Source organism: Triticum aestivum, chromosome 2B (genome assembly GCF_018294505.1).
Source record: "Triticum aestivum cultivar Chinese Spring chromosome 2B, IWGSC CS RefSeq v2.1, whole genome shotgun sequence".
Classification (NCBI taxonomy): Eukaryota; Viridiplantae; Streptophyta; class Magnoliopsida; order Poales; family Poaceae; genus Triticum; species Triticum aestivum.
In genome coordinates, this window is record NC_057798.1 from 28,758,882 (window position 1) to 28,769,993 (window position 11,112).

The 11,112-nt window shown below is 50.8% G+C and overlaps 1 pseudogene; it reads right to left on the reverse strand.

The window, feature by feature from the left end:
* Nucleotides 1-448: 448 nt before the first annotated feature.
* Nucleotides 449-4,219, reverse strand: LOC123043262 (uncharacterized protein At4g15970-like; annotated as a pseudogene).
* Nucleotides 4,220-11,112: the final 6,893 nt, after the last annotated feature.

The window sequence follows — 11,112 nt, forward strand, 5'->3', positions numbered from 1 at the left end:
CATCCCATCAAGCAAACACGAAGCCAAAAAGGCCTCCTGCTAGACACTTCAAGATCCACGTGTACGGGGGAGTGCAAGGAAGAAGAGGAGAAGAGGAGGATCAACAGCCGCAGTTTGCAGAGATGAGGAGGGAAATTTCTTGGGCAGCTCGGCCCTAGTCATAGAAGGAGTTATTGATCCGGCCACGCTTGAAGCGATTGCATGGCGCGAAGCATTAGCACTTGTTGAAGACCTACATATACAACATTTTGTTGTAGCATCCTATTGCTTGCAAGTCATCTCAGACATTCATAGAAGCGCCAGAGGAGCATACGGGGCGATCATCAGCGAGATTAATGTTCATGCGGCATCTCTCAATTGTATTTTTTCTTTTGAGTCTCGTGTTGTGAATTATGAAGCATACAGTCTAGCTAAATTTGTTTTCTCTTGAGGTCCGGGGCGCCACGTCTGGTTTGGCACTCCGTACGACCTGAGACGTATCCCATTTCATGTGGCATTTGATGAATAAATCAGGTTTTTACCCCTAAAAAAAACTTCTCTCCATCTTTCAAAAAACTTTGAAACTTTACATCCTACAAGAAAAGATAAGTAAGAGAGCACAGTTTGCAATTTGTGTGTCGCAACTAATCCATCAGTGTATGCACCTCCCGGGCACCCTCCACGAGAAGTACTCCGTGGTGTTCCCGGCGGCGACACGCCTCTTATAAATCTTCCAGTCCTCCAGCACGTTCTTGAGATCGAACAGCTTGTTCTCCAGCCCCACGCAGCAGTTGGCGTGCATGGTGACGATCTTCCCCAGGTCCTTGCCGTGCTGGCAGAACCCGCCGAAGCGGCCCGTGTCGAGGAACTGCACCTTGGTGCCGAGGCGGCCGGGCACGCCCTCCTTGACGATCTTGTCAAACACGTACTGCTCGTGCATCCCGGGGAACCGCGCCCGCGACGCCTGCCAGTGCTCGTAGAACCCGATGCTGCTGGCGCAGGACCGCACGTAGAGGAGGCCGCCGTTCGGGTAGTTCCCCGGCGAGTCCGGGTCGCCCACGAAGAAGTCCGACGACATCACCACCTGCGCCGCCGGCGACATGCGCGGGAACGGGTCCCTGAACCACAGGATGTCCACGTCGGTGAAGAGGAAGGTGTAGCCTAGCTCCAGGATGGTCTGCTGGAACCTGTTCCGCTTCCACATCATCTCCAGGTAGTCCCCCTTCATGTACTTCTGCTCGGCGGCGAAGTCCATGCCCTCCACCCTGAACCAGTAGCAGAAGGGGTGCACGGCGTTGCACCGGTCGAACGCTTTCTTGTCCATGGCCACTATGAGCAGGTGGTTCACTAGGTACGCGGTGTTCTCGCCGTGCTTGAAGCTCTCTAGGAACAGGTCCAGGAACGACCCCGGTGCCGCCCATGCCTCGTTGAGCGCCGTCATCAGCACGGTCCGGTCTGCGTTCGCCGCTCGTCGGAGCAGATCGGCAAGATCTTGGGGCTTGTCATGCTGTTTCAGTGAAATCATTTAGAGTTGATACATAATTACTTAGTTTTTTTCCATGTAAAGATGTTGAGATTACACAAAAAAGAAACAACACATAGCTGGCTTGTCCTGCTGTTTCAGTGAAATCATTTAGAGTTGATACATAATTACATAGTCTTTTCCTTGTAAAGATGTTGAGATTACACAAAAAACAAACAGCACATGTTGAAAGTTAAATCATCATCAGCTCAACTTCAAGCATAATATAACCTCTCCTATAGTTTTTGCAACCAAGAAACAACTTGCTATTTGCGGTGAACTATCTATATATCTTATACATATATAAACCCTGCTACCATTCCAAATTACACGCATACGTGAACAAAAATTGTTCTACAAAAATATTTCAGCTCCGCACAACAAAGATACTATTTCTATTCTTATTTTTAAATATAACTTTTATTAACAATAATAGATGCATCTGCTAAAATGAAATCATAGTGCACACACGTCGATGCATTTGTGTTCAACTATAAGAGCTTCTCTAAAAATTTCGAGCTCATTCCCATGCATTCGATGTAGCATCAACATTATTCTTTTATCTCCACAACAACACACAAGGGGATTATCTAATCTGACTAATTAACTAAACCGGGTATTCATAGTGTCTTTGTTTAAAATAATACAACATGCTAGTTGGTCATGTGAAGTATTATGATTGTTTGATCTGTCTGTTTTTGTTGGCATCTTGTTTTTTGGGCACCTTTCACATGGTGCTTCACATTCTTATCAAAGCCAGAGTTTTGTCATCGGTAGAACAATAATAACTCTTAAACAATTGTGAAGCAGGTGCTAGCTACTTTTGTATTAAAAATGATTCTAGTTTTAGGAATACTTTTCTTTGTATTTTCAACAAATACTCTTACGAGGACATTACTGCGGTGGATACAACAGCACCTAGCACTACTTCGGCTACATTTAATCAAGACATGATGGCTAAGCAATGAGACATATGTCGATGTTGTACAAGAAGTTCTCTCACGTCGCTTTGAAGGTAAGAGCTACCGATGAAGTCTTCTATGTACTGTATTCTAGTTTAGACTACTATCATAGTCTTGATTTCAAACAATGGTAACTTCTGCATTCAACAATGAATTAGGTCTCCAACGGTCCCAACTAGGTCCCCAAATTCCATCCGAGCATGACACAATTGCCAAAGCAGTTCAAGTTGTTACATAAACCAAGTCAAAAGGTGGCATGTCACCTCCACATGGACCCATGTGCCTTGTATAAACCAGGCTTGTGTTGCCCTACTCGGGCATGTGCGATAACTAGCGGGGACTAGACTTTCGTGATTACCTTATGATGCTCCGACGCGATTAATAACCTTTCAGATTTGGTTTAGCGATTTCGGAAGTGCAACATTGTCGCACCTCAGACCGTCCAAGTCATCTCCACCCAATCGACAAAGTGTTTTGTATTGAAAACCCGGGACACCCATAATGCTATATATGCCTCTCTCTTCTTTTTACTATAAATCAGAAAGATCATAAGAAAAAAATAAGGATGAGGTATCAGTGCTACATCCACAAGTGGGATAAAGAATGCTCCATTTTTTGTACTCCCTCCGTTCCTAAATATAAGTCATTTAAAAGATTCCAGTACGAACTACATACGAAACAAAAATGAGTGAATCTACACTCTAAAATATGTCTATATACATCTATATATAGTTTGTAGTGAAAACTCTAAAAAGACTTACATTTAAGAACGGAGGTAGTATACAAGTGAGAAGACCAAAAGGGTTGATTGTTTTGGGTAACATGATGCTAGTGGCACTAGCCGGACCGTCGACATCGGCAAGTGGCATTTAGGAGAACCGGAGATAAGTAAAGCGAAAATAATTCATCTGTCTTGACGTGAAAAAGTTGCATTCCCTGTCTAGACGCAGCCAGAGCCATGTGTTTGGTAAGAAGCTCTCCTAATGCTAGGTCTGGGTCATATAACTAAGAACTGGCCAAATGGGTGTGTTAATTAAGTTTCTCAGCACAAATCACGGGATAACAAGTGATTAGTCAACGTTCACTCTGATCATGCAGAATACCAGGGATAAAAAAATTAATTTCCTAATTAACATATTAATTGTGTGATTATAGCTAAAGCAAAGACGAACCTGCAGTTGCTTGTTCGCAGGCATCACGATCTGCCGCCGCTGCTGCCTTCCTTTCTGCTCCGACGACGAGCCATCATCTCTGCCGCCGCCGCCGCCGTCGCTGCTGGCAACCACGCCCCTACTCACCTCCTCCTCTTTCACGACGACGAGCTCTTGCTTGGGCCGATCGGCGCCGCCTCCACCATTCTCCGGCGCCCACCGAGGCGCCGGTGGCGACCACGCGCCGAGGTCGCGGCCCACGGACGTGTAGAGGAGGAAGCAGGCGGTGGCGAGCGCGGCGCCGAGGAGGAGGGAGGTCGCCGACTTCATCGACGACGAGGCGCGCACGCGGCGCAGCAGCGAGGCAGCCAGGCTGCCAGACGAGGAAGAGAGAGACGGACGATGCTCTATGGCGGCTACGGCCGTGCATAAGTTGCTGGCCGTGGCAGCGCGGGCATGTGCGGGGTCAGAGGTTCAGGCGCGGCGGCGGGCGAGCGAGCGGGGGCCGGGGGGAATAATGGAGGCGGTCGTCGCGTGGGGTTGTTGGGATCGGGATCGGTCTAAGACAATTGTCGCCGGGAGAGGGAGGGAAGCGACGGCAGGCTGCGTGTGGGAGTGGTCGAGTTGGGTTGTGTGTGGGTGGGTGGGTGCAGCTGTCCGTAACCGTAGAAAATTCCAGGGTTGGTGAGTGCGCGGTGGCGGCTAGCACTGCCTCAGGTTATTGGTTGTTTGTTTTGAACCGGCCGAGACGTTTGTGGTGGCGGACCCAGGAACAAAAATGGAGGGTGATATTTGGTAAAAGCAGGGCTATTTTTGGCTTTTAATTGGTGTGGCGATTTTTTTTTTAGAAAATCTTCATTCAAATCACGAATCAGTACAAAGTAGGTGACCCTTACAAGCACACTGAAACGCAAACACAAAGGACCATGAACACCTAGAGTACACTAAGACAACCATAACACAAGAAGATCTCCGGAGCCCTGTGTCATCATCTCTAAATCTTGAGAGAAGACCCCTGCAGCAGAAAGATCTGCAACCAGTCGCAAACAGGTCATCATCTTCAACCACGGTACAAATGCCGCCACGTTGCTTCCTCCTTTCTTGACACCAGCGCTGAGAGGGCATGGACATCAATCCAACACACCTATAACAGCCGTCGCCATCTTTGGCTTTGAGTACCGCGAAAAGTGTCCCTTCCGGAAGGAAGAGAACTCGAGTCATCCGACCGGTCCAGCACCGCGGCCGGGCCATCCGCCCGGGCAAAGCAGGATCTCCCACCAGCATCAGCGCAGAGGAAGGAGAAGAACAGCAGCAGCAAATCATACCAACAAGGAAGAAGAAAGGTCTTCGTCTCCCTGCCTCCATCGCCCATATGAGGATCCAAACGGCCAGTGCCGATGGACCTTCAACCACCATAGCCCGCGACCTCGACGAGATCCGGGGATCCCCAACACCGCTGGCTCCTAGACGAAGGCAAAAGCCTCGCCTGACCGCGAACGGAGCCCGGAGAAACTTATTCCGACGCGACACCACCACAACGGCCTCGGCAGCGTCTCCCTCAACCCTAACCCTACCACACACCCACCTAGTGAACAGACCCGAGGTTCCCCCTCCCTCCCGCCGCCGGAGCGGCCGACGGAGAGAGAGGGAACCGGCGGCGTCACCGGCGGCGCGCAAGGGACCCCTAGTCGCCTCCTTGATCGCCTCCTGCGAACCAACTTTTCCGGACGTCCTTTTTCCTCGTTCTGGTGTGGCGATTACGACGTCTTCGTTTGTATTGACCTGTGGCTTGGCCCGGTATCTCCAAACCTATGCGTTGGTGGTGAAGGATTGCAAGCCTATTCTGCGTGGGGCGATGCTCCAACCGATGCCGATTCAACGATTTTTAGGTCTCGTCTCAAGGGGAGGGGCGAGTGGCTGTTGCGGTCTTCAGAGCCTGGTACGGCGAGGGCGTTCGTAGGTGTCACTGCTCTTTGCTGTTGGTTTAGTGCAATTTTCAATCTCCGGCGGGTGACGTTCAATCAGAGGAGGAAGACGACTAGTATGCTTTTTAATGTATTTTTATTTTTTACTGGTTGTTCTACGTCCAGTTGTCTATCCATTGTACTGGCCTTTATTTTGCTTGATATTAATTAGATTTAAGATGCAATTTGGGTGTCTTCATTAAGAAAAAGTAGGCAAGTCTCACAATATAAAACTCCATCAACGTTCTTTACACTACTGTAAAGAACGCTCTTATATTATGGGACCACATGGCTCCTCTCTCTCCCCTCCTCCCTCCTCCCCTGCTCCCCCGCCACCACCACTGCATCATCGCCAGCCACCTCTACCGCCTCCACCTCCGGCCACCGCCCACGCCAGCCTCCCCGTATCAACCTTCTGCCCTCCTCCGCTCCCCGCGGACAACTGGCTCGATGACTCTCCGGTGCACGGAGCCATCCGAGCTGCACTTGGGGTTGGAAACGCCATGGGTGCTGACTTCAAACAACAGGTGTGGTCCGCCATCCTTCAGCCAATCACCCTCTTTCGACACAAAGGCTCCGGCATCCACCTGCTGGTCAACGCTGAGCGCGCTGGCTTGGAAATCGACTCGCTCATGATTGCATGCTACCTCCAAGGTTGCCTTGGAGGACAATCCGACATGTTCATGGTACTCCGGCTCTCACCCTCTCTCTTCCGCTTCACTGTCTCCTCGGCTCCGGTCGCTCTGGCCATACTTCGAGAGAAAGAAATCGTCTCTCCCCGCATCCACATCTCCTTCTTGCCGTGCTTGATCAATGATGCCACAAGAGACCCTTCCACTTCCATCACGCCGCGCCTCCTCCCACCGCCCCCCACAAGACAGCCACCACCGCCCAGGCGCCCTCCAACCTCGCCCCGCAAAACATCGACATTGGCGATCGCATGCAGCACGCTTTCCGCTTCGTCGACCAAACTCTCCGCCTTGACCCATCGATCGGTCTTGCTTTCCAGGCGCATCTATGGCAGGCCAAGCGATCAATGGTCTCGCCTCCACGCCATGCATCGTCCCACCCCAGAGACACAATCATCTTCTTCCACTCATGCAGCCTACCTACCTCGTCGCAGCTCTTCTTCAAACAAGGTTTGGTGGGAGGGCAAAAACATTCGACATTCAGCAGCTGATGTCCTCGGCCTACTCCTTCTGTGTGGCTTCGGCATTCGCGCAGGAATAGATTTCGGCATGTTCACCCATCTCCACGCCCTTCTTCTCCGCCTCGATCATCGCCGCCACGTCTGCGGCCTACGCGCCAAACGCTGTGCAGCGTACGGCTGGGACTCCTCGCCCTCGCTCCATCAGCAAACCATCAACACCACCTGCGCCGGTCTCCACCACGCCTGTGTTCATCCCCGACCCGGTAATACTGTCGGAATCGACAACGCCGCCGCTTGGCATGGTAATAGAGGTTAGGCCTTCCCGCCCTGGATTAAGATTCTTTAACCGTTTTTCGAACATGTACCACACCAAGCTTACACGTCCTATTGCTCCTCTTCGCTGCCCCACTACCGTTCCTTTTTGGATAGTTTGCATTTTAGAGAATATTAATCCTAATGTTACATTCATAACAAATGCTCTAGGCTACCACTTTTTGGTCAAACCAGTTTTCCAGGCAACTAGATTGTCAGCCCACGTGTTTCTCTCCTCTGTAGTATCAACAGAAGTTCGTTTTGAAATCCTGAGGATCTCGCCGCTAGTTTTCAAATGCTTCTCCCTCCACTTCTTTGACCAACAAAGCTCAGTCACTGCTCATGAACAGCCTCTACATGTCATCTGTTCGACGAACACGCTGGAACAATGCATGCCCGAAAGATTGCCTACGACTGCATCCTTACTTGGACCATGCCCGTACGCACCATGCATGCACCAGACTACTCCGAGCACAAAATTCAAACCACAAACCACCCTAGTACCCAACGGGTCACTTGCTGCCTACACAGCTCACCCAAAATCGCCTCCAACAACTCCCTGCCACAACCCTACCCTGACTACTCACGCGCCCATGATCACCATGCTTTTGACCACTACTGAAAACGAGGAACAAACCTGCATGCCTAACTCAGAATCGGCCAAAACCAGCCCATCCGGCGCGCACCTGGAACCCGTGAGGCCGTGACACTCGATCCACCTGCCCGCCATCGATCTCCACACCCGTCCGCCCCCTCTCGCTGGACACGGTCCATGGATCACCATCCTATGCACTTGGGCCCAACACCTCCAACCCCAACCCGCAGCTCCACCACCCAGCACCGCTAGCATGCATGCCGCCGCCCACGCTGACGCAGGAACCCGGTCACTGCTACAATCCAAACGCGCTGCCATCATGCGAACCTGAGCCATGCCCTGCAACCCCAGCACAGCTGCCCTCACCAGCCAAAAATAGTGACCCTCCTGTTCACACGAACGCGTGCATGACGCAAACCATGGACGCGCACCCGGCTACCATGTCCGATCGGGACGCATTACTCTCCCCACCCCTGCATGCACTAGTAGAAAACGGAGCTTTAATACCGTTTTATAAGGGCCTTTAATACCGATTTTGCAACCGGCACTAAAGAGTGAAGACTAAAGCCCCCTCCTTTAGTACCGGTTCGGCACAAACCGCCACTAAAGGCCCGCCACGTGGCGCGAGCTCGCGCCGTGGTATGGGGGACCTTTAGTACCGGTTGGTGTTACCAACCGGTACTAAAGGTATTTTTTTGATTTTTTTTTGAAAATTTTGAAAAAAAATGATTTTTTTTATTTTCAATTTTCTGAATTATTTGATGATTTAGTCTCTAATCGCCCCTCTTAACTACTCAAGTGTGGATCATTCATTCCAAATCGTCTAACTTCCCGACCGGTCACCCATCCTCTCACTCCCCCAGCCTGGGCACGCTTAACTTCGGAGTTCTATTCTACCTACTTTCCAAGTCTGCACTTGTTGTTTTCCTGACAAATGTAAGCTGTAAATCCTATTAACCCTCAGCAGTTTAGCTTGAGCATTAGGTCACACATTTCATCATTTGAGTTTGAAACTATTATTCTAAAAAAACAGTAATTATTTAGTAACACTAATATTTCTGAAATAAGGTTGACCATAGTTTGACCAGATTTGACAAAAATTCAAAAAATTGAAATAATTATTTAGTGACACTGATATTCTTGAATAAGTATGTAGTAACATTAATACTTCTTGAATAAGTAGTTTGACCATAGTTTGACCAGATTTAACCAAAATTAAAAAAAACTTAAATTTGAGCATATCTTTTTCTCCTTTTGGAATTTGAGGATTCTAAAAAATTGCAAACAGGCCGTAGGCTGTCAGAATCGGATGCGGATTTTCGTGCTGAATTTTTTAATATATTATACGTTTTTTTCCGAAATCATATGCAAAAGTTATAGCCGTTTTACATTTTCCCTACAATTTTGCCAAAACATGTCTAAATTTAAGTTTTTTAATTTTCCTAACTAGTAGATGTAGTAATATAACTACATCTCGAAGAATTTTATTTTTTGAATTTTTTATCATTTTCTTTTGTATTTTTCAAAACTGAAATGGCGATATATGGGGGGGGGGTAGAGATTGAAAATTGCCTTTTAGTACTGGTTTGTGCCACGAACCGGTACTATAGGTCAAACCCCTTTAGTATCGGTTCGTGGCACGAATCGGTACTAAAGGTTAGCCCTTTAGTACCGGTCTGTGCCACGAACCGGTACTAAAGGTGATCGCGTGGCCCCGGCCTGACGCCAGCCTGCCACCACCCCTTTAGTACCGGTTCGTGGCACGAACCGGTACTAAAGCTTCAAAACGAACCGGCATTAATGCATAGCCGTTCGAACCGGCACTAATGGTACCATTAGTACCGGGCCAAAATCGAACCGGCACTAATGTGTCTCACATTAGGTCCTTTTTCTACTAGTGATGCTCACTCGCCCCGCTCCGCTACTTCTATAAAAGCCGCATGCAACACTCACCTCCACTCACCACTCCAACGCTCACTCTCATCTCCCTTCTCCAAACGACGCTGCTTCCGCTGTCTAGCCATAGATCACCAAGTCCACCAGTGCAGAGACCCGATCAGGTGTGCTCGGTGTTGATGCTTCGGCCACAAGGCTAGCCGGTGCAAAACAACCCGTCTCCTGCCGTTCTACGCCGCCCTACCGCAACACCCACATATAAACCCAGCCTTCTCCCTCCACAACGCTCCACAACCAACAGCCTCCAACATGGCAAACCTCCCTGTGACTACTGCTGCCGACCCCTCTGTTGCGGCCAACCTCTGGCCTCGCCCCGGCAACGGGCCGATGGCTCCCCTCCTGGGCATCCCAGTCGACCGGATCATCCCTCCTCCCGCCACCCCGCTCGACTCTCCCTCCCCAAACATCGTTCCTCCTTCACTCTCCACTCATGATGGCCTTGCGGTGCTGTGTGCGTGGCTCAACGAGGCGCGTGCCAATGCCGCCTTTGCCCCGTCGCCTCCTAACGCACAGGCTGCGCGCCATGCCCGTCGCTCCGGCTTGCGCTCCGACCTCATACCCGCCATTGTTGCACCGCCCTGCCTTGTCAATGATGTCAGCCATATAGCCTTCACCCACCTTTGCACTCCAATCCACAACCCGGCCACTCTCATTCACGACGTGATTCTGGCTCACGCCGGAAACCCCAGCTTCAGCGTCGCGGGCTCTTGGCGTGGCGCAGGCTGCGTCACCTTTGAGTCCGCTGCAGTTCGGGAATACCTAGTCGGCCTTGGTTCTCTCGACTACCGCGGCAACCAAATCTCATTCGAGTCGGTGGAGTTGGCTGACCGTGCCTCGCCTGTCTTCGACCAGCTCATCGAGGTCAAGGCCTCGGAGTTCCCCCATGAACTCTGGCATGACGACGACATTAGGTGAGCGCTAAGCCACCTTGGTGACGTCTGCTCCATCGACCAATACTGCGTCGAGGGACGCAACTTCACGACCGTCCGCGCTCTCATCATGGTGGACCGGCACAAACAGCTATCGGACTCCCTGCCCATCTAGCTACCACCATCAAATGACATCAAGGTGGTCAAGATTGCGAGGTTGGCCACAGTCCTGGACCGCATGGGTCCGCTCGACCCATCTCCGTTCTCCTCCGACTCCGACTCGGACGCGGACTCACGCCCTGCTGCTCACGGGCGTCGCCCCTTCAACACCTACTCCACCAACGACGACATGCCTCGCGCACCACCACCCTCCCCCACTTTTGCCGCCCCCAACAATGCTCCAAAACATGCCGACAACTACGCTGACATGCCTCTCCACATCTCGTCTGGAGATGACGCTCCTACCAACCTCACCAACCCTGTCATCAACATCTCATCCGACAGCGATTCAGCACCGCCATCGCAGAAGGCGTCCCCCCCTTGGGTGTTCTCTTCATCAACAGCCATTGGCTCCTCCTCAACACCGACCGCCGTCACCCGCCCCACGCCACACCTCGCCACTGCGATCTAGCGGATCTCTTGGCCCACGCCT